The sequence below is a fragment of the Saccostrea echinata genome, unplaced genomic scaffold (genome assembly GCF_033153115.1).
Source record: "Saccostrea echinata isolate AGI-Se365-2 ecotype Australia unplaced genomic scaffold, CSIRO_AGI_Sech_v1 ptg000030l, whole genome shotgun sequence".
NCBI lineage: Eukaryota > Metazoa > Mollusca > Bivalvia > Ostreida > Ostreidae > Saccostrea > Saccostrea echinata.
In genome coordinates this window covers 27,052,324-27,077,578 of record NW_026889779.1, presented here as the reverse complement: position 1 = coordinate 27,077,578, position 25,255 = coordinate 27,052,324, and positions in this window count along the sequence as shown.

Below are 25,255 nucleotides of genomic sequence, written 5' to 3'. Positions count from 1 at the left end.
GGAAAAGTAAGCGAGTAACCGGTTACCATATTCGTACAATTTGACAACACTTCATAAAATTCTAAATTTACATTAAAATATATCATGTAAAAAACATTTACCTGATAAAAAATAATATATAATTTGGAAACTAGATTATTATTAACAAGCCGATTGTTTTTTTGTTTGTTTGTTTGTTTGTTTTGGTTGTTTTGTTTTGTTTTGTTTTTTTTTTTGCATGTAAAATAATATTAACTTAAAGACTAAATATATATATATATATCTTAAGGATTAAGAATGATAAAAAAAATCAGTAAAATGAAAAATGTTTGCTTGCCCTCTCCGGACTAGTGATAAATAAATTGGGTAGGTAAGTAGGGGGAAATTTTGGTTAGAAACATTGCAAATATGCAATGGAAATAGTCATTAATAGGTGAGAAATGAATAAAAAAAAATTAAAATCTTTCCTGGAGGTTTTGACCGTTTTTAGTCAGCCGCCCGATCGGGAAAGGGCAATGCAACATTTTTAAAAAAAATAGCCTAATCTACTACAATGATCAGGAATAAGTTCGGGAAATCATAAGAAATTTATATGATTATAAGAAACTATTAAGTTTTGGCTTTAAAATACAAATAAAATGATTTTTTTTCTCCCGTCTCTGGATAGCACTGGCACGTCTGAGTTTATAGAAAGGTAAAATGTTATTTTTATGGATACCTGATATGGCGGCGCTCTGTTTGACACAAATGAAAACGCAGGTTGGAATTTGAATGGTCGTTTATTGATAAATGAATGACGAAGCAACCAAAATATATCACCACAGTAAAATTTACAATACCAAACACAATTAAACACATTACGTAATATAAATAAAAATATGTAGCAAAAACCATCATAAAATCTTAAGTTTACAATATTATGTAATGAGGTTACGCATGGTATAAAAATGTACAGTAAATAGAATGCGTGATTTAGATCTAAACAGTGTCAAAGATGGGGTGACATCCGCCACCGATCAAAGCCTTGAAGGGTTTTGCTCCGCCCCATCCACCGATTTTTTTTTACCACGCTCCGGGTGTACATTTAGCTGGATTTTCTGTATTAAGATGTAGGGATATAGCTGGATTTTCTGTATTAAGGTGTAGGGATATGCGTGCTGCTTATGTACTCATAGAATGTTGCCAGCTCCCCAGTGTAATATTGCAGTGGTAAGAGTCGCGAAATAGAGTTGATCCATACGTCGCAGGTTCGAACCCATTCGGGACATGGGGAACTGCATGTACCATGTGTTGCAGTAGTCGTTGGTACGAGAAAGATCTCTGCTATACCGCCGTAAGTGTCGATATCTAGCTCTTTACAAACAAAGACATCAAATCTACCAAATCCACTACAGTGGAGTATTCTCAACGGGGCGTAAATCTAATAAATAAGCAAACAGTTTTTTTTCGGTGCCAATGTGTTTTGCAGTGCTTTCAATGATACGAAAACTGCGATCATTTTTTGTACGCACGAATCCCTAAGATGATCTTTTATATACTGTAGATCATCTATATTAAAGTGCATTGTTATGTTTACAGCTGAATAAATAGCGGTCTGCAAACATAATTTTTTAGTAGCATGTTAAAGTATCTCCGGATCACATTTCATTTACCAACGTAGTATTTTTTTTATGTACCAGTACCCTTATATACTTGACGCCTAAATAAATGAAATCGACAAAATATATTCTGTTTATTTAACGTTCAAATTTGATAAACTCGGAAACTGACACAACATGAAACAACTGTCATTTATCATGGGCAATATCTCGTACTAACTTGTCTGCATTATTTTATATTTGCTCGTAATTTAAGAATAATATGGCGTGACATTTCAATGGAATAATGAAACTATAGCGGAAATAAGATCACAGCAGAAAGTCAAACTCTACTTAGTTGTGGAATTTTCGTTTCTTAGCAGTAACTACTTTCACCATTTGTGATAAACTAATGGACGTTTGCACGACAGCGAAAGATTCCGTTTCCGCTCGCCTGCGAGCAATTCCACATCTAAGGATTATGCATTGAAGATATTTAATCAAAATCAGAATTCAGAAGGGAAATGGCGGATTGGAAGAGGATTTTGTGTCTCTGCACGAAATCACAAGTGAAAACATTTTTATAAACAATAACGGAATTTTCAGCGGTCAAAAGTGGTTTTAACTTATACTGAGACTTGCCCTTGTTAATATGTGCCTCATTGAAAAAACAGCAAGCAGCATGGACATGTGTATTCAACAGCATGTATTAATTGTCACACGAACTTACTGAAAGTGCAAGTCAGATTCGATGTTTAGGAGGTGTTTCATATTGATTTGACTACTTACAGTCATGCTATTCTGTAGACATAGTTTATGATTATCATCTGTAAAAATTTGAACCTGTATTGATGTACCATTCTAACCTGAAGATCTTTAAAAATATATTTATAAACTTCTTACATCTATATGGAGAGGTTTTTTTTTTTCAATTATCTAGCCATATGGTTATTGAAAATAATCTTAGTTGTCTACAAAATTTTTCGTTTTTTTAACATAGTGTGGCTCTCGTTTATGTATATCTGAACTTTCTTCAAAAATGGATGATTGTTTTGGGTACGATTGAGTGGAATTGATTACTGTGGTTCTTTTAGAATTAAAAGGCACCTGATACTTTGCCGTTCGACAAAATACAATAAAGAAAATTGCACTTTACCTATTAGCCACATACTCTTTCAACACACTCTACTAATAAGTTAAACTGATACAAAGCATCAAATCGGCCGCAAAAATATATTTAGTACTTTAAAGTATTTCAACAAGAAAGAGTCCAAAAGAAAAAATCAAAGTAGAATACTTGATACTTTTTTATTGCGAACTGATACTTATCTTACTTTTCTGTGAATTTTTTTTTAAATTGTCAGTGATTAATTACTAAATAAAAATCAAAATAAATATAATCATTAAAACGAAAGTCGGACTGAGATAAAGGATAAGATTGCATTTTAATCAAATTATTTTATTCAGTGACTAATGAAACAAATATCTAAAGTTATTAATTATGAATATCTGAATGTCGACAAGAAAAGTACAAACAGACTTTATGTGCTGATACCCTGGTTTGGCACGTGATAATGCCTAATAAATATGAAGTGCAGAAAAAAAATCATTGTGTCATTTGCAACTGTAGTGTATTCAAAATTATATTATTCACTTCTTCTTAAACATGTTACGATTTATTAATTATTTAAGGCACTGACATTCATATCCGGAAACTTAATACGTTTTGTTTATATATTTTACGCACGCCCATATACGGGAGCGGTATGTGTAACAACTTTTGATAAAATTAATATCTGATGGGAAATGAAGAAGAAATTGAAGGTTATAACTTTCATTTAGACTTCATTTTAAACAAATTTTTAAATCTTTTATTCATAACTTTTATTTACAGTGTGTATGTTACCGAATTATTCCACCAAAGCAATAAATAACGCTTCATTTCATTGCAACACAACCACAAATATATCTGCAGCTCTTTCGGCCGATAACAACTGAAACATACATTTGATCGATAGGTGTAATAGAAAATATGTGCATATTATTATTAGCTTAGGCAATACATTTGATAAATGTCTTTGAAGAATAAAATATACTTAAACACAAAATTGTATTACCACGTTTTATCATCAGAAAACACTGTAGGAAACCTAACACACATCCGTACATTTAAGTGCTACAAAATGAATTGGTCACGGTATTCTTGAAATAAAATAAGCTGTTTCTTGAATGTTTCAACATAAAAGTTGATCCCCATTTTATGTCCCCGGGTGACCTATTGTTATCTACATATACTTTCGTTCGTCTTGGTATGTGTTGCATTAACATTTGATAATTTTCAGCATCTTTTCTGGAACCATCGAACAATTTTAACCAATTTTGGCACATAGCATGTATGACTGAAAGGAAACAAAAATTGAGAATTTTATAGTTCCTGTCCTCTGGAGCCTCAGAAAAGGGGCTAAAACTACCAAAATTAATGCAATAATAATAATAAAGCAACATATTTGCAAAATTGTAATTAGCATTAAACCCTGTATCAAAATTGTAAAATTCCTTGGTCCAGGGATCCATAAATTCTTTAAAAATCTTCTCTCCCCTTGTATATTTAGCAAACAATGTGCATGGCTATGATTAGCGAAGATGTTTCCTCTAAATTTGTAAAACTCACGACTCCTGGGTCAGGGTTTTGGACTTACATTGTAGGATGGGGCCCTTCTGATCATAAAGTGAAGATGCATTTATCTAATACTTTGAAATTCTTCTCTGCTTCTGGTTATTGGAGAGAGTGCATGATCGTGATGAGCATGAGTGTCTCTTCTTAAACTATGAAATTCATGGCCCGGGCCAGGGTTATGGCGTCTAAATTGAAAACCTTCTTCTCTGCTCTATTTGTAGAGTATTTGGCAGACAAACTAAGTGCAAATATGTAGTTATGATGAGCAAGGGTGTCTATTTTGAAATAATGAAAGTCATAACTTTGGGTCAGGGGTTTTGGTGTTAGGGTAGGGCTTGATCATTTAGCCAGAATGCATTCTTTAAAAAAAAAAATCTTTTTCTTCTCTCCTGCGTATTTCAGCAGATATACTACGTGCATGGGTAAGAGTGCTTTAACAAACCTGTGAAATTCATGACACTAATTAAGGGGTTCTGGAGTTAGGGCAGGGACTTGTTATGATCATGTATGGAAACTTTCTCCGCTTTAAGATAAGTTATTCTCCTTTGTTATTAAGCTGTGATAAATAAACACCGGAAATAATGTAGTTGATAGGTAATTCAAATAAAAAAGTTAAGAAAGTTCAATGTGAAATACAAAAAGTTCTTTAATGGTGTTTAATGGTCAAGTAAACTCAACCAAAGATTAGTGTAAGAAAACATCAGATTTGTCTTTTGTGTCTCCAAAATCTGTGAATGTTCTTGATTCAAGTGTATCAATCAATTAGAAATAAATGATCGGTGAAATCATGAAACTTAAGATCGGTGCAATGGATTCTTCTACATTTCCTATGAAACTTTCCTTTAACCATGGATTATTTATTGCAAAATCAATTGGAGTTTTGTTTTAATTTCTACATATTAATATATGTTGCTAATTTCCTACATTGCTCAGATTACATTGTTTACCTAATGAATTATCAGACTTTTTCGGAGCGATTATTTCATCTCTATCACCCTTTGCTTCATTTCAATGTTACCTGTAGCTGCCCAGTAAGTTGAATCTTATTAGACTCGTATAGGCTAAACCCCTGTTACACCAGGTCTGCGTCCTCATGGCGAACCCGCAGCGTCCATTGGGAAAAAACGCCGAGGTGCGCGCAAGAGAGTCTCCTTCGGCGCTGCAAGAACTCGGTTCGATCTCCAAGTGACGCGGTTGGTCTCCAAGCATAAACATGCACAAAGCACGCGCCGTGCCTCTGCGATATAATATATACGCTGTAAAAATGCCGTAAGATTACCGTAAAATGCTGCGATGTCTCTAATAGCGCCACAAGAGCTCCGTAAGTGCGCTGCTTGATTAATTGAATGTTGTTTTACGTCCCGTTGGAGAATTCAAATATAAAGAGACGTCACCATTTACCGGTGAAGAGCTTCAAATTTAGACCTTAACTCGGACCTCAGGGCCATTGAGCAGTGTGGGTTCTTTATCGTGCCAACGCCTACCGAGACACAGGGCCTTGTTTTTAAGGTCTCATCCGAAAGACCCAAAACTTTCACTTCAAAGTGCCGAGCGCTTGGCGAAGGAACAGTTACTTCCTATTTTCTTAGGTCAGTCGCGGCCGTGATTCGAACACACGACCCTCCAATCACGGAGCTAAACTTATTGGACGGAATGCAGGTTACACAAAAGATTATGTCAAAGAAATGGTTTAATCATACATGATTATCTTCATAATAATGTTTTGTAGAGGGTGTATATATTCTGTAGCTTTCTGTATGCAAATGAATAAGTAATACTAAAAAAATATCACACTAATTCCAGTATAGTACTGATAGTCCCTCTACGTTTAATTGCAGTATGTGAACATTACAACTGATTGTGGAAACAGACAATATTTATTGAAATTATGTTCTGTATAAGAGAATGTTAAACAGGTTTAATGCTTCAGATAGGTGAGCTAGCGCTGTAGCCATCATAAAACATTAGTAGATATCTTAACTATTGGTTTAATTTGCTGAATCGATTAATAGGAATAAAATATGAATATAACGAACAGTATTCAATCCCGAAAGTCCAATGAAACGATGGTGCACTGGGTGGTGTTGGGGAGTCTGAATGCAGAATGTTGAATCTAGAATGGGCTTTACATCAGCAATGGTGTCGCCCGCGTGGCACACTGGTTAGAGCGTTTTCTCTAAAGCCGCTGTGAATCTAGAGTGGGCTTTACATCGACAATGGTGTCGCCCGCGTTGCGCAGTGGTTAGAGCGTTTGCTCTTGAGCCGCGATAAAGAAGTTGGTCCTTACATCGGTGGTTCGAATCCCAAATGCGGGACAGGAGACCGGTCTTTTGGATGAGACCGTGTAAACTCAGGTCCCCTGTCTCAGTAGGTGATGGCACGAAAAAGATCCTTTACTGCTCAATGGCCCTCAGTGCCGAGTACAGATGTAAATTTGCAGCCCTCCCTCGGAAGGTAGTGGCGTCTCCATATGAGTAAAAAAGTCTCGAGAGGGACGTTAAATAACAAACAAGCATTCAGAAAAAAGAGCAAAAAACCCTTAAAAATTAAAAAGGCTGTAATTCCTTAAAAACATCATTTGAAGCGAAACGAAATTCAAACATGACCTGTAACTCATTTAGATACTCTCATATACCCAAAAAATCGGCTCAATATCTGCAAGCGTTTAGAAAAAAGTGCGGAAAACCAAATGGGACAGGCTGACAGACAGATAGAGGGACAGATAGATGGACGGAAAGACGAGGAGGAAACCTACAGTCCCCTCCGGTTTCACTGGTAGGGGACTACATGTAATAACAGAATTTTTTTCCGAGAAAATTTTCTTCAGAAAAGTTATGTTCATCATAATTTCATAACTTTCACTAATGAGAACTTTACACTAAATGCACAAACTGAATATGATTTTATAGGCATTCAGCAGGCCTTGTTCAACCAGATTCCACGTGCATATTGACATATAATATTTAACCATGACTTTAAATCAGCATATCATGTATTTCGATTTTTGAATTCTTATTTAAGAAAACAATATAAGTCCAATCATTCTTATGGCAATATATGGAATATTGAAATTAAAATGTCTGAAAAACTTTTAACCTGCATTTCCTTTATAAAGGAAATTACCACAATAACAGACTAGAATTTTAAAGTGCATATGGGAATAAATTATCCGCAATGGTCATCAAATGGCAGGAAGACCACATTAAGAAAATTATTATACGTCAACATTTAAGTATATGATGAAGTTGAATAATGCCATGGTGTTTATAGTTTATTGTTATTCGGTATTAGTATTGTTTTTAAAGATTTATGGCAGCTGCTCAGCCGCAAGAATTTATTATGTCTCCCTCGTTGAAAGTATCAAAGTTACGACTATTGTGGAAGACAATTTTAAGTATCATCCAGTGCTACCAAAGCCGCGGCGTACGTGATATCTTCTTTTAGTAGGCGATTCTCGCACGTGTATCTATAATAGGAAATTAATCACTTCTGGTGACGACAATTTTATTTCAGGTTAATGGTCATAAAATTGTGACAGGGGTATATTGAAATAGGGGTCTAGGATGTTGCTTCCATGAATACACTGCAATATACATGTAGCGAAGATTCTCATTGCGTTTGTATCCCTAATGATGTTCATCAGGCAGTTTTGATTTTCCATGTTTTCCTTCAAATAGCAGCATTATTCAAAACTTAGCAACTAATTTTCTGTAGCTACACTGTGTGACCATGACATTCGTTTACATTACTTAAAGATTATTACCTTTTCACGAAAGGTCAAATTTTATGTCGCCCCTTTTTCAGTTTTCTTCTTCTTTAAATTTAACCAAATTTGTCCAGGCTGTAATTATAGAACACGGAGAAATGATATGGAGGAGGAGGGCAGGCTGTATTGCTTACCGAGAACTTTATAAACTATAAGAAGGCTATCATTACTGATTTCTTTTTTCATTAAAGTAAATACTTTTCATCACCGAAACTTTAAACTGAAATACCTCTTCTGACTTCACAAAGTAATGTATATATATATATATATATATATATATATATATATATATATATATATACCCATGGTATTTGTTAAAAGTTCATCATTATATTTAATCACATTATTTAGGAAGTTTATATTTTCTGGAAACACGAATTAAAACACCAGCTATGCATTTTCTTATTGAAAATTGATCAACAAATATATGTAAGGATAAAACAAACATAGGTATCTAGGCCTTCGGAGAAAACCGCATGTTTCTTAATACTCATATGATATTTAAATAAGTTCTATTTACTTCAATTTCTTTATTATAAATAGTGGAAAAAGTTGTGCCATCACTGCAAAACATCACAGATCACGTCTTATTTCATATCATGCTATTACGCATTTGTTATAAAGAAAATTTGATTTGATTTGAGACTATAAACATTGAGATGCATGGAATAAAAATTTTGCAAAAAAAGATTGTAGCTTTAATCTTCATTTTGAGTCATTTTTAATTAAAAAACAATTTAAAAAGTTGTTGTTCCTGGCTTGGGAGCGGATATCCTTAAAGCGCACAGGTAAATATACAAATCATTTTTGTCAACGGATATCTTATCGCTTTTTATATTCACTTAATTACTCCAAATCAAATCAGGTCTTCAAATTATGGGGATAGCACACAAAAAAAGATAGGGAGAAATAAAGCTCCTATAGAGGATGGATTAATGTACAGAAAAAATAAGCTTCATTAAAACTAGTGACATCGTATACATATGCAGCAATTAAAATATGTACCAACTGATTCTGAGGCTGTTGCAGTCATCAGCATGTTTATGGATATTATCCTACAGAGCCGAAATTTTCGGTAATGATATACAAGCATATTTGCGGTAATTAAAAACAATAGGTAAAGTGTTATCTATTTCGGTAAAGCAAAATTGACATTTTTTATCGTGACCCATAGATAAAGTCAAGGTCAATGTTTTACATAAAGATATAGTCTAGGAGAACCTTTCGACAGTAGGACTTCAAACTTAGAACCTGGAAAGAAGACATTAAAACAAGATACAGTGTACCAAATGCTTGTCTTTAACTCATTTATTTTATTCAAGGTCAAGTTAAGAAAAACAAGACCAGTTCATAATTGGGAACCTTTTGAGGCGAAGACTTCAAAGTAGACTTTTTATTAATGTCGAAATGATACAGAACTTTTTAAAGATATTAATATATACAATTTTAGATTATTTAAACTAAACTGATTTTTACAGTAAAATTTAGATATACGTAGTTATGCAGTTTTGATGGTGAAGACTAGGGACAAAATATATATTTTAACTATTCAACATTATTTTAGTCCGTCGGATGAAATACTAAATGGCGCCTGTGTCAAAGATATCAACCCACCTGTTTTGCAAAAGTTTTCGAAAAAGAGAAGGTTCACTGGGGGTGCTAGGGCAAGTAAAAACTTTCAAACACTGATCACATAGATAACTTAAACTTCTATGTAAATTTGACCGCCGAAATATAGCTCTTAATACTGCCAACTCGGTGTTAAACCATAGTCAATCTTTCAAAGTTGAAACATAGATGAATGAGATTGAGCTGATGCCCTGCATTAAAATTTTTGACTTTGATCCATCTACTCAAGGTAAAAAAAATTCGAATCTTTGCAATATCTTCAGAACCCTTCACGCATGTAACAAAGAAAGCGAACAGCAAGACAATATGCGCTGCGTTTAAATTTTTGACTTTGAACCTTTCTTTATTTAAGGTCAAGTGAAAATAAACACAACCAGACAACAACTCGAGAATTCTTTGACATTAATGTAACGGTTTTCAATTCATAAAACACTATCGTAACAGATAAATATTTATTTGAGATACATGAAGAAATTGATATAGGCTCTGAAATACAAACAAACATGACATAAACATGCACATACATCACAAAGAGAAATAATTTCATTTCAGACTTCGTACAAAAAATTGATTAATTATTACTTGAAATTGAAATTATATGAATTTAGACAAAACATTAAAATTCGAGCAATTATTCGATCTTTCACAATGATAATTTAAAGTCAATACTATATCAAGTTATACACACACATAGATCAATCTTGCTCATATTTATCGGTGCAAAATACTGTGTACACAGAAATATATATTCAAACAGACATCATAGTCAAATCTAACACACAGCATTGATTTTACCAGATATGTGGTTTCAAAATTAGTGTAACTGTTCAATATTCTTATTCTTAATACGATAAAAGGAATCTGCCTAGAAACCAATTGTAATAACATCTATTTTAATATTAATTCAATCAAAATGTATAATATGAAATAAAAACTACTCATATTTTTCACTCAATCTTCTATCATTCAGCATTCTCACAAGTTGATAAAGATTGATTTGACTGTCTTACTTTTCTGTCTTAGTCAGCAAAGTCCAAAGAATTCACACTCGGATTTTTTTTGACATCAAAGTCCACCAGCCAGAATAGAAACCAAAGGACCATGAATAACAAAACACTGTATATATACCCTGTATAACACTACCTTTGGAAATAATCAGTGTTTTAAGTAAATAAATAAATATTGGTACCATATATTATTTACATTATGACCCCTGAATCTAGGCCTCTGCTGGTGGACTGTTAGTTCCCGAGGGTGTCTACAGCTCAGTAGTTAAGAACTTCGGTACTAGCTTAAAATACGGATATTTATTTAATTGCTGTGGTAAAAATTAGAAATTTATTTCAAAATTAAGGATTATCTTCCTCATGCATATCTTTGATACTTCGACGTATTTGGCTCAAGTCTTTGGCACCTTTTCAGCTATTCAACTTTTTTTTTAATGTTTTGAATTTCCAACGTTTCGGCATGAACATCACTGAAGAGACATAATTTGTCGAAATACGCACCTGGTTCATCAAAATTGGTACCGTACATGAGTTGCATGTTTAAATAACTCTCAATGTGAAAACCTGTTTGATACTATTTAAAATTTAAAGTTACATTTTTAATTATAAGTAATTTATTTAAACCGAAATTTGAAGTTATAAATGTATGCTTATCACAAGCTCTCAATTGTTCGAAAAATGACTGCCATGTGATTTAACAAATTTGAAAGATACAAAATGAAAATAACATGAGACATCAGTGTCGTTGAGCAAACGACACTTCATTTACAAACAAATACTGAGATATAATCAATCATAATTGTAATGTTCTGCAAAATTAAACCGGATCTGAATAATACTTTGATGAATCATATTAATTTCACAAAATGAATCATGAAATGAATCCGTTCATATCCAAGTAGAATCGACAAATAATCATAAATGATTTGATTTATTTGCAACATAATCCAGCAATCAAACCACAGTTAAATCTCAAAAGTTCATAATCTGTCAAAATGCAATAATTCAACTGAAGAATTTAAAACATAAACTGTTGTGTCCTGAGAAATTGCGGTATTGTGAAGATCTGATAAAATTGAGGATAAATCAGCTTTGTCTTGCCAAGTATGTTGCATCGTGCTAGACTTTGTTATAAAATCATGTGACGTCAACCATTTTGGAATCTGCCTTAACCTTGATGACCTTCTAGGCTGTGATGGCAAGTCCTCAATTCCATCATCATTATCATTTACATCCTCAGTTTCTTCTGTCAGTAGACTCTTCGGAATTTGCATTGGAACTCTCTAGTTCTTCGTAAGCGCTCTGAGACTCATCTTTTGTTGGCTCATAATGATCAGTGTCAACAATATTGTGTTGAATAGTGCTATCTGAATTAGAAACCAAAATTTCATGATCAGTACTTACACACTGTATTATCTTCACCTGAATGTTTATTATAATTAGTATTAACTTTACTCGGATTAGTTTTCTCTCTGCGTAACGGAGATGGCCTACCAGAATTAAAACCAATCGTATACAACTGATTTCTGTGTGTAATGTCCTTTTCTTTCCAACTCCATTTTTCTTCTCACAGTGTACACCACGGGAATCTCCGGATAGGGCTTTCATAGAATGAGAAATGTTGTGTCAGAAGCAGTTATTGATAAACCTACGATTATTGTGAAATTAATAAATAGGAATTGTATCACAGGATATTCTACACCGTAGCAGTACAATCTGAACTTTGAACTACTATAGTTATCATTCTAAAACTTTGATTAATAATAATGCCGACGGAATTTTCCGTTATTTCCCGATAAAGACAAGGAGCACACGGCGGCTGTGACCGGTCGGCAGGGGATGCTCACTCCATGGCACCTGATCCTACCTCTGATGTTTTGGAGGTCCGAGTTTGCTCTGCTCATATTTTGTATTGTTTAATGGATTTTTGAGCTTGAATACTGTTCGTTATCTCCATTTATTTCATTGAATTACTATATTAATAATTTACTAAATTTACTTTAATTTACAAAAGTATCTGTTTCGTAAGGGTACCCATAAATATTGATTGCTTTTGACAGACAAGCTTTTTGAAAAGCTATTACATTTATACTCGATGAAGGAGTGAACTTCTTAGAGCGTTCTTCCGTTTAAAATGATATTCTTGCGCACAGAGAGAAAACTAAGTTATTTAGGTCATCTAATTCACTTAGGTGACCTATTGTTGTCTGTTTTCGTTGTTCATCATCCGGTAACATTTGAACATTTTCAGCTTCTTGCCGGAACCGCTGAACCAATTTCAACCAATTTTGACATAAATTAAAGTATCTATTCTATCAATGAAGGGAAACAAAATTTTTGCATTTCATAGTCCCCCTGGGGCCTGAGGGTGGGGCTAAAACCATCAAAATTAATGCAATTTTAAAAAAAAAATTCTTCACTCCAGGATATTAAGCAGTTGAATAATTCAAAACATGCTCTACGTACAAATAATTTCTAAAAAGAGGGAAGCTAATGACAAATAAAGTTGATAAAACAAGAATATCAACAGTCTGGTTTAAAGTCGTCATTTCGTAAATTCTATGGTCGATACAATGATTTTGTCAGCAAATATAACCTGTCATCAAGTCGAATGTTGACTGAATGTTTTCATAGAAATTGTTAAGCCAAAATTTTCAACTGACTTCTCTACAGATTTTTCCGTTCGCCAAATCATAAAAGCACATGGTGGGAATGAATGACCGGTCGACAGGGGATTCTTATCTCTCTATGGCACCTGATGTTTTTGAAGGTCCGTGTTTGCTCTGCTTCAAATTTGTATTGTTTCAAAGAACCTATGAGCCTTATTACTGTTCGTTATCTGCATATTTTATTCTTTGAAGACGTATCTGTTTGGGGGTATGAAATATATGGAGATAATGAACAGTATTCAAGCTCAAAAGTCCATTAAACAATACAAAATAGGAGCAGAGCAAACACGGACCTCCAAACATCAGAGGTGGGATCAGGTGCCATGGAGGAGTGAGCATCCCCTGCCGACCGGTCACACCCGCCGTGTAATCCTTGTCATGATCGGAAAATAACGGAAAAATCCGTCTACAATTCAGTGTGTAAATCATGGCCTAACAATTAGTATGAAAAACGTCAGTCAGCATTTGACTCAATGATAAATTGTATTTGCTGACGAGGTCACTGTATCGACCATAGAACTTACGAAATGATGACATTAAACGAGACAGCTGATATTCTTGTTTCATCAACTTATTTGTCAATAATTTACCTCGTTTTAGAAATTGTACATATGTAGAGCATGCTTTTGCGTATCGAATCAACTGAGAGATATATACCCCGTATGCAGGTGATGAAGGTATATTGCTGCATAAGTGAGGGAAGTTGACGATTGAAAAGTTAGTCATCACGTTTATCATAAAGCTTGGTTGTTAGATTACCATTAACGTCTTTTTCAAGTAAAATATCCAAATATGAAACAGATGTGTCAGACTCTGTGGTATCTTTTATCTCAAGTTCACCAGGATATATCGTATCGACATAAGCATGGAAATAGCCATTGTTAATTGACAATACGTCGTCGATATATCTAAATGTCGAGTTGAAGGCCACAGCAAGTGTTTTCTTCTTTTCACGTACAAGATTTTGGACAAATTCTGCTTCATATGAATACAAAAAAGGTCTGCTAATAACGGGGCGCAATTGGTACCCATGGGAATTCCAATAGATTGTTGGAAGACCTGGTCTCCAAAAACCACATAGATATTGTCAATCAGAAACTCAAGCATCTTTTTAATGTCAACATCAGAGTACTTGTGTGTACAATCAGAATGTTTTTTAACAAAATAATTTTGCAAATGACCAATGACAAGGTAAGTATATTTACGAGTTCCATTTTTATTGAAAAAGCAGCTGTCAATGATATCAAAAAGCCTGGACTTTAATTTATCGTGGGGAATGGTTGTGTATAAAGTTGAAAAGTCGTAAGTTTTTAAGCTGTTGATTTTGGTAAAATCTTGTGATTTCAAATTTTCCAAAGGTTCCTTGGAATTTTTAAGTATCCACATCTGATTTACACCACTTCTCGAATATATTGTTGCACAGTACTCTTGAAGTTTCTCCTTCACCACTGTTAATATCTTAGTGAGGAGTAAAGATAGAGGCTTGGTTGAACATTTACTGGAACCCGCTATGTATCTTTGTAAGGATTTTTATGAAGTTTCGGAATCCAATATAAATATGGTAATTCGAATTCATTTTGGTTGTTTGGAATATTAAAAATATTCAAAACTGACATATGATTTTGAAGAATTTCTTCCTTAGAAAGGGAACTATGAGTATAAGTTGGATTACCACTTGTAGAATTAAATCCAAGCTCCTCTAAAATACATTTAATATAATGAGTCTTACAAACAAAGACAATGTTGTTACCTGCTTTATCAGCAGGGACCAGTACGTACTGATCATGTAATCTATCTAATTCTTTTTTCACTTCTGGATTATTGAATACAGAAGGATAGATGGTTTTCATATTGCCTCTCAATCTTTTAATGCGCGATTTTAACATACATCTGATACATTTAATCCATTCTGACAAAGTGTCAAGGTCTTCTTTTTCATGTCTGGCCCATCGCCTGGCGTAGTCCTCTACAGAATCCATAATATTTATGAAATTCTTACGCCAGTTGAAGGATTTGGGTTCCCTAAATTTAGGACCTTTTAAAATTAGTGATCTAAGGTCTTCATTATTAACTATATTTACGTCACCAGTAATAACGTGTCCAGCAGGACTATAGTTATAGGGCGAAGGAGAACATGAACACGATGGAGGATTATGTTTCAGATATTCGATATCCAGGCCCTGTAAAGTTTTCTTGTAATTAAAAAGTTTGGAAGCAAAAGTCGATGTATATTTGTAGGAAATACAAGGTGTAGTCTTTAACTTGAAATATGGTGGAATACAAGACTGGACCCTTTTGTGATTAAGAATATTACTTACTAGATTTTGACCCGTGCCTGCACGGGTTGACATTGTTATGAATGCATCCATGTGCATATCGGACATTTACAAAATAGATACATCGACACATTCATATTGTAAGGTATTTTTGAAATAAACAATGAATGTTAATATAATTCTGTTTTTTTTTGTGTGTGTTTGTTTTGTTTTGTTTTTGTTTTTGTTTTTTTAAATTGTTGCCTAACGGCGTAGCGCAGAATGGGTTTGACCACCAGTTAGCTATAAATCAAGTCTTGAGTTCGAATCACGCCGGAGCTTACATAAATTTCACCATTCCAAACAAATTTAATAAAAGAAATTATGGATCGATGTTCATTGAAAATATGACAACAGCAAAGAGTTGAGCACACTGCTGATACATATCAAGCAAAGTAATGAAAATGAAGAATTGTGCTAAGCTGGTATTTTTACACAATCAGTTATTAAAGAAAAGGTGTAAAAATTTTTGTAACAATTTTAACACTGCAGGTCTCAACTTTTTCAAAATATGACCTCAACAATAAAAGAGTTAAGCACTGCTAATACATATACTTTATATATACACAGGTAATAGACAGGTATATAATCTGTAAAAGACTGTCTGTTTTGATAAAAATTAATGTAATATCCTTGAATTAGTACATAGAAAAAGTAATAAAAATAGAAGCTTAATTGAGAGAAAATAAAAACAAATTGGTAATCTTCAAGTACCAATGATGTTTAAAATACATAAAACAAAAGACATGCAGTATTCTTCCGATTTATCGGTATTAAAGGCCAAAAATTCGAGTCTATAATTTTTATATAGTAGTTATTGTAATTTTTGGCGGAAAAAGAATGCCTACTTCAGATGTGTCAATCAGATGTGTCAATCAGATGTGATTCTAACTGGAGTTGTAACACCCCCCCCCTTCAGTTCCCCTCAAAAAAGCATAAAAGAAAGGAGGGATAAAATAAATCGGGTAGTTACATTAATGTTGCTCCTACGATCATGAGCTTTTTGCCTCCGTTGAGATGGCCAGAGATATAAATAACATATAATAAATGTGTCTCCGAGATGGCGAATGATTACCCACGTGGCCACAATATCACATTTGTATGGATATAAACTCAGAAACGATTACGATAATACAAACATATAGACGTCAGAAGCAAATTGAAAGTGGGGTGGCTATTTGATAGTGTGTGTGTGTGTGTGTGGGGGGGGGGGGGGGGCTAAACCAACGAAAAAAGGTAAGCCCCAGTTTTCAATGCCTATATTATGCCTATCTTTGCAAAAAAAAGTGGGGGGGGGGGGCTAAGCCCCCCTAGCCCCCCCCCCCCCCCCCCCGGTTCCGACGCCTATGACAAATACGTGTAAATTTTCATTGGAAATTTGCTATATATTCTGTTCATATACATTAATGATTTCTTATTAGAGAAATTATACAATAACAAATATATATCTACTTAGTATATACTTTTGTCTTCTCTGATTTGAACACACTCTCGACCAACGGCTCATACATTCGTGTATAAGAGAGAAACGAACGACAACTCTGCAAGGGAGATTGATTTGAACGCCGTGATTTAGCGTGAATATAATGCGCACGCGCAAGATTGTAAAATCCAAAAAAATCCAGATGATTTCCGGAATTTTTTGAGGATTTTTCGTTGATTATTAATTAGCGAAGCTTAATTGAGAAAAAATAAAAACAAATTGGTAGTCTTCAAGTACCAATGATGTTTAAAATATATCAAATAAAAGACGGTACTCTTCCGATTTATCGGTATTAAAGGCCAAAAATTCGAGTCTATTATTTTAATATAGTAGTATAGATATTAACCGCGTCAATTCCTTTGTTGGCATATTGAAGTTTAAGGAAAAAACGGATTGTTTTAGCTGCATTTCCTTCAGTAAAACGCGGGGGGTTAAAAAGCCTATGATTGGCAATATCCATAACTACAGATCCGAGCCTACATTCTGGTGTCGAGGAATCAAAAAATGGACTTTCCTTGACCTTTTCAAGAAGACTATTTAAAAGTTTCAAAGGGACAGAGTAAAGTTTGGTGCGAATATGATGTAGACCTAACTGTTGATTTACGTAAGGTAGTAATGAATCCAACAAGACATCGTGTATTAAAGGTTTATTGTAAGACCGATGCCCATGACTACGCTTACGTCTCTGTGTATGGTTAAAAAGTCCCATCACATTTACATTGTTACACTGTGGACTGGAAAGATTTCCAACACTATCGACATTGTCATTACATCCATAGGGAAAGGTATTTGAAAAACAAACGCATTTGCATGGTTATGATGAGCAATGGTGCCTCTCCCAAAATTTAGGTTTTCAATGTTAGGGTTTTGGTGGGTGGGTTGGGAGGGGGTTGTGTTGATTATATACTGAAAATGCATCTTTTTTGAAAAATATTTTCCCCTGCTCCTTGCTATAAAAGAAACAAACTACATGTAACTGCATGGTTATAACGTGTATGGAAGCCTCTTCCAAAACTATTAATTTAATGGCCACACGGTCTGGGGTTCTGGTGTGTGCGGGGGAACGGGGTGTGACTAAGTATCATATATTGAAAATGGAAATTTTTAAAAGTCTTCTCTGCTCCAGGGCACTAAACAAAGAAATACCGTATAACGGGTATTTTCTGCGGTTGTCCAATTTTTGCGGAATTTTGCGGATAGGACAAATCCGCAAAAATTACAATCGCAAAATATTTTTCAATATTTCTTCAGATATATATTTTATACATGCAAGTATGATAAGTTGTGCGTATGTCACAGGATTCTCATTAATGCAAGAACCTGCGTACTGGACGCAGCAAAATTATTTGGGACGCAAGGTTCTTAAAAACGATGCGTCCGCAGACTCATGAGTGGACACGTGCTCGTTAGCGAAAAATTCGGATGTCATCAAAATTCGAAGATTTTAGATGTCAGGATTTGTCCAAAACATATTGAATCAAAACGTTCCTGTAAATAATATCAATTTAATAATTTTATACAAAAACATCTTTTCTTACCTATTTCTTTATTTTATACGGATATGCATGTAGGCCTACATGTAAATGATTAAAAGACATTTTGCAATTATTCGTCCAAACTCCCATAGCTGCAAACAAAACATATTAGCTTTTCTTTCTTTCTTTAACACTTTTTTCCAATCTTGTGTTTTATCTTGAGACCATAATTACTGCTTGTATACACAATGTGGCTCGATTGTCTCGTGAATTTCACTCAATGCAGACGACTGACAGGATTAGTTACGCCTCAACTTTAGGTTACTTGATTATGCAACTGTTTGTTTGAGCTTAAAATTATATAAACACCAGGTTAATTTGATGGCAATTACTATAAATGTATTTTTAGAATATGGCTTGGATGCATTAATTATCTATATATTTAAATATTTTAATAGATCGAATAAAACGTTTGTTACAATGTAGAATAAAGATTTTTATTGTTGTTTGGGTGGACTGATACTGTAATAATTCATTTCAATTGGGACTCGACATAATTTTACAAAGACTAACGGTAACTAAAAGATAGTAGTTTAATTAAGCTTAATAGCTTAATACCAGTTCTTATGCACCTTTGATCAATATGTCTCAATAAATTTATAAAACGTAAACATGGCAGCTATCTGATAATTCTTAGAGTTTGGTGATCATACCCAGTATATATTTTTTTTGCGGTATAATGCAATCGCAGAAATTGAAAACGCAGAAATTAATTTGCTATCTTTTAGGGGTTAAATCGCAAAAATTTCCAACCGCAGAAAATACCCGTTATACGGTAATACTGTTAAGATAAGCAAGGATGACCATTTCCAAAATTGTGAATGTGATGGCCCCTAAGTAGTGAGTTTCTAGGTTGGAATGGTGAAGGGGGCTCTATTAAATTAATAATAAAATGCATTATTTCTTTGAAAATCTTCTCTGTTCCTGGTTAGTAAGCAAACAAACTAGGAGCAAAGTTTATGAAAAACAAGGGTGTCTCTTCCAAAATTTTGAATTTCAGGGCCCCTGGTTCAGGGGTTCGGGGAGGGGGGTTCTAATGATTATATTGTCAGAATGCAAATCCATTTTTTTTTCCACTTGGTATTAAGCAGATAAACTAAGTGCATTGTTATAATAAGCAAGAGAACACCTCCCTAAATTGAGAAATTTGTGGCCCCCGTGCCAGCGGCTCTGATGTTTGAAGGGGGTTGGTGGGTGAGAGCTCTATAGAATATATAGTAAAAATGCTTCTTTTTTTTGAAAATCTGCTCTGCTCCTGTGTATTAAGGAAAAAAACGAAGTGCGTGGTCATAATGAACATATTGCCTCTTCCAAAACTGTGAATTTCATGTCCCCGTTTGTTAGGTGTTCTGGTCACACAGGCTTGTAAATAATAGATAAATATAAATTGGACAAAAACACCTTAAATTTGTATGTATTAAATGTTCTTCAAAGAGTAAAGAGAAGCCATTGTGAGAGGGAATGAGATTGGTTCAATTATAAGTTTTGTTGTCCCCCGCTTTCACTGAAAGTGGGGTATATTAATTTGGGTCTGTCTGTCCGTCCGTCCGTCTGTATTTCTGTCTGTCTGTCTGTAACACTTTCGTTTCCGCGCGATATCTCGAGAACCCTTTGAGCTTTCGCAATGAAATTTTGCATAGCAACTCCCTATCGCCTAAAGAAGAACTGTATTGATTTTGAGGTCAAAAGGTCGAAGGTCAAGGTCATAACTTCATAAATTCTGTTTTAACACTTTCGTTTCCGCGCGATATCTCGCGAATTCTTTGAGCTTTTGTAATGAAATTTTACATGACAACTCCCTGTGGCCTAAGGAAGAACTCTATAGATTTTGAGGTCAAAAGGGCAAAGTTCAAGGTCATAAATTCCGTCTGTGTGTAACACTTTTGTTTCCGGGCCATATCTCAAGAAGCTTTTGCAATGAAATTTTATACCATAACTCGCTATAGCCTCTCTCGCCCCTCTCGAAGTGTCTCCCACCCCTAGACACAAAATGATAAATGTCCTACGGACCCGGTTTAACGATAGAATGCATCTCGTGTATTGTCAATGTAGCAGAAGAAAATACGGGAGATAACTCTAACTCATTTCATTTACTATGAAAAATCCCGAGAGTTCCGAATGTCAACATGGTGTGTAAATTTGAAACGAGTTAAAAACGCTGGTGAAAAAGTGTTGAATTCTTCCATAATATGGATTAAAATTTTAGATGAAAGGTATTTACAGTCTCAAAAAGGTTTGTTATGATTAATTTGACTGTTATTTTCAATGCAACTTTATTAATTTTCTCCAAAATCCTTTTGGAGCGATTCAGCATTTTTCTGCTACATTACGGGTATATGGGGGTATTCTAACTGTGGTGAGGGTCATCCCGAGACACAGTTAAATTATTCTAACTGTGCACCCCGTTTTTTATTTTATTTATTTATTGTATTAAAAGTCGCTTGGCACTATTTTTAGCACAGGGGCATGTGGAGTGTTATTACGTATAATACAGGTTGTCGGCGGACATTATATTTTAATTACATATATTAGAACTGTTTAGTGAAGGCTAAATTAGACACCATGTATTGATTAAAATTTTGACAATATCGAACGTGAAAATAAACATTATATGTGACTTAATGTTTGCATTTAATGTGGAGTATATTCAAGTGCCTCTGTGGTCTAGTGGTCTGATGCTCGCTTAGCAAGCGAGAAGCCCGGGTTCAATCTCCGGACGATTCTCTTTTTTTTTAAATGTTTTTTTTTCTTTTTTTTTTTTGGATTTACTAAATGATACTATTCAACATGTGAAATGAAAAAGTTATGATGTCAGGCGTGTGCAAACTCATAAAATCATTATTACAGTGTGATAAATATTCTGTATATATTAAAAAGAATCTTCTATGTACATGATGTACACATATTAAAGAATAAGCAATCAAATCTTTATATCCATATTGGCTTTTTTTAAATTTGCTTCAATATACATGTATACATTTAATAATTCTACAAATACAGGGGGGTAGTGTGACACCCCCCCCCCCCAACTGTGCATGCTCTTCTTTTTTTTTCCCTAAGCGGGGGACACAAATTCTCTGAATTAGCTTGTTTGCATGGTGATTAGTGACAGATTGGGGCAACTACAGGCAAGTAGTACTTTTAGATTAGTTAGTACTGAGCACTAGGATAATTATTTTTCTTTCCTGATCATCCTCTTGCTCTTTGGAAACATGGCTTCATCCATCAGTTTATTTCGATTTAATTATACTTCTTTGGATCCTTTTTGGTGTATTATACTAAGGTGACCATTAAAGCCTTTGGGCTTCTTTCTTTTACCATGTATGCTTTATATTGTTTACATCTCAAATTAAATACATTTAAAAAATCCTTAGTACTTAATATACTATGATGAGTTTACAATTAATTCACAAGAAACTGTCGTCGCCTTCGTGGCGCAGTGGTTAGAATCACACTGCAGGACGTGGAGACCGGTCCTTCGGATGAGAGGTCCCGTGTCGCTATATGTGTTGGCACGAAAAACAATTTTCATGATGTTTTATATTAATAAGTGCAAATGCTAAATAGCTTAAATTTACCTCTTTAATGTCAAAAATATATTGTATATCGGCACATTAAACTATTTTGAATGCTGCAAAAATGTAAACAAAGGTAATGAAAGATAACCAACACATGTCGTCCGTTCCATGCAGGTACACGTCACAAGAAAGCAGACAGGTGTAACTAGACTAAGTATATTCCAGTTGCTAATACCGGGGATAGTAAAACTGATATGGCGTATTCCTATTTACGAATCGTGTTCAGCTTTAAATCGTAAATTAAATGATGTTGAACCGACAGAAAAAGAGTGTTTTTGGAAGGAACATGTTCGGTAAATCTCTCTCCATGAAAAGTTGAAGGACTAGTAACGTAGATTCCAACAAAATTTCTGCTACTTTATTAAAACGTCAAATAACTTGGCTGTTATTTAGCAAAGATTGTTTACCAGATAAAATAAATGTTTACATAATAAATACAGGCTAAATAATGAACAGTGGGACGTTTTGAAACGCCCTCACCACATGGAATTGTTTTTTCTTCAATCTACTCATTACAAAAACGTGTCGATGATTTCTGATCAGAGAAAAAAAAATCCATACCACCCATTTGTTAAAAAAAAACCACTCTATGTCATTATATTTTTCTTGGTGTGTCTAGGTCAAAAACGTCATTACTTGCTTATCTTTTCTACAGGTTCCTTTAATGAATAAAATATGTGAATGCATTTATTCTTGTAGAAGCACACACAAAGAAGGATAACTTGCATATGCCAGCTAAATAAATGCGTATTTAAGAGTGTTGGAATGGTCGGATCTATTAAAAGTTATTTAGGTCCGTCGGTCACACTATCTTTTTCCTTGGTCTTCATCATTGAACTCCTTTAAACAATGTAAGACGAACCAATGCATTATTAATTTTGAATATGATTAGTGTTCGAAGTTTTCATTGAAATGTGGGTCAAAACGACGATCGACGTTTGTTTTTGTTTTGTGTTTTTCTTTTGTTCAATATATATATATAAAGTTTTATAATACTGCCTACAAGCTTTTAATGCTGAAACAACTGACACCCTAACACTATTCTAATACTTTGCGTAACCATGTGTTCCTTTCAGGTGCACATATTTCAACAGTTTACTTTATTCTCATTTTCTGATTAACATATAGACTACACAAATCATTAGAACCTGTTTGTATACGTACTAAAGCGGGTTTAATTTTATTAACTTCTCCAAGCCTACTGGAAGTATGTCACTTTAATGCAACCCGAATATCCTCTATATGGAACCTTCTCGCCGAGATACAGTTAGAAATTGACATTTAACTGTTCTAAACAAATATTGCAAACGAACAATGAATGAATGTCCTTGAATCAAAACACTATTCTGCATGACTGAAACAATATAAATACTCACACCCTAGTAAAATTTGTAAACCACCTTTTCGGAGCCAAAAGTTATTTTGATAAGGATTTGGCTAATAGCCGTAACTAGATTGCGCTGAAATATAAAACCCGGAAAACCACCTCAACACCCATGAATTGACACAAAATAGTGATAAATAAAAATAACACAATATTTAGATCACATAAATTCATTTATTGCAGAGTCTTATTATTCAAACAAACAACAGATATTATTTTGCTTGTCTAATTTGGCGCCTCTGGCCGCGGTGATCAATTTGCTGGGGCTACCACAGGGCTGCCCCACAATCAACAATCAATACAACAAATGTGACGACCCAAATCGGGCGGATCATGCACTGGGTAGGTCACAAGTGCATGAACGTCACCAATTCAACTATCAATCAAGTTCAATCAATCAATCAAATTCAATCAATCAATCATCAATCAATTCAATATCAATCAAGTCAACTGCTTGTCAATTACAAGCCAATGCACAAATTCAAATCCTGAATTTCAATTTACATGTGCAATAGGATAAACAATGGAATGAGCGTAAGAATATGTGTTGCACTCCTCCAGTTGCGTTGAGGTGCGACGGAATACGCCACTTGCAAGGGCTATGAATACTCGTGTCTACCACGAGTAAACATGGAACTGCATCCGCCACCAATGGGTGTGCCAAGAACCATGGTGACGGCGGCAGTACCTCAACGCAAATGGTCACCGTCGACCAGGGTTCGCATGCTCATTCACCAATACAAGTTATAAAACAAGTGACTTATTAGTCAATTTACTATTCATTGCATTAAAACAAAATGTGAATTTAAATCGCCAACGGTCATTCACCTATTCCGTTATAATTATTTTAACAAATGTGTTGAAAAGCAATTATGGACTTGTGAGTATAAAACAACTCCCCGTTTAATCTAAAATTGTGGATCCTTACCTGCACTGTATTTCCCGTCCCGTTGGTTTCTTTAATCGTATTACTTACCTGCTAGGCTGTTACTCCTGTTACGCATTTTTTATGGCTTTTATAACAAAAATTAAACTATCCTTGCAAATATTAGTTATAGTTGTACTAAAAAGTTTGGAGTGTATGAGACCCATATTGAGCAAAATCGAAATATTTACGTCACCTCTCAACTTTTAGAATACTTTTAATACTATACGAGTGTCCTTAGCCCCCCACCCCACCTTTCTCATTTCCCCAGCTGCATAAATCGATTTCCCTCTTCACAAATTATCAAACAACTATAATCCATAGTAAAATTCAAAAATAAAAAATCATTGGAAGGAAAGAAAGTAAAAATATGTGAGCCTTGTAACAACTACTTAATGGATGCATAAACATGTGCATTTTATAGCCAGCGTTTTAAAGTTAAAATAACCTCCCCTGTTGCATCCTAATGGCAAATGTGCTTTAGCGGTTGCTCCCTCATTGCAGTGAATGAGATTTAAATTTTGTATTCTACAAATAATAAAACATATCGACATGATGTACAGTATCCAATACTGACTCATCCTGCTCTCAGTTTCCCTGAAAAATGATAAACGCCTTTTATGAATGGTCATGGAAGTACTTGCAAGTACATTCGAACCGTTCACTTTTTTTTTAAATTACTAATAACTACCGGGGCTTATTAATTTAATCATCACCTATTAAGTGTTTTA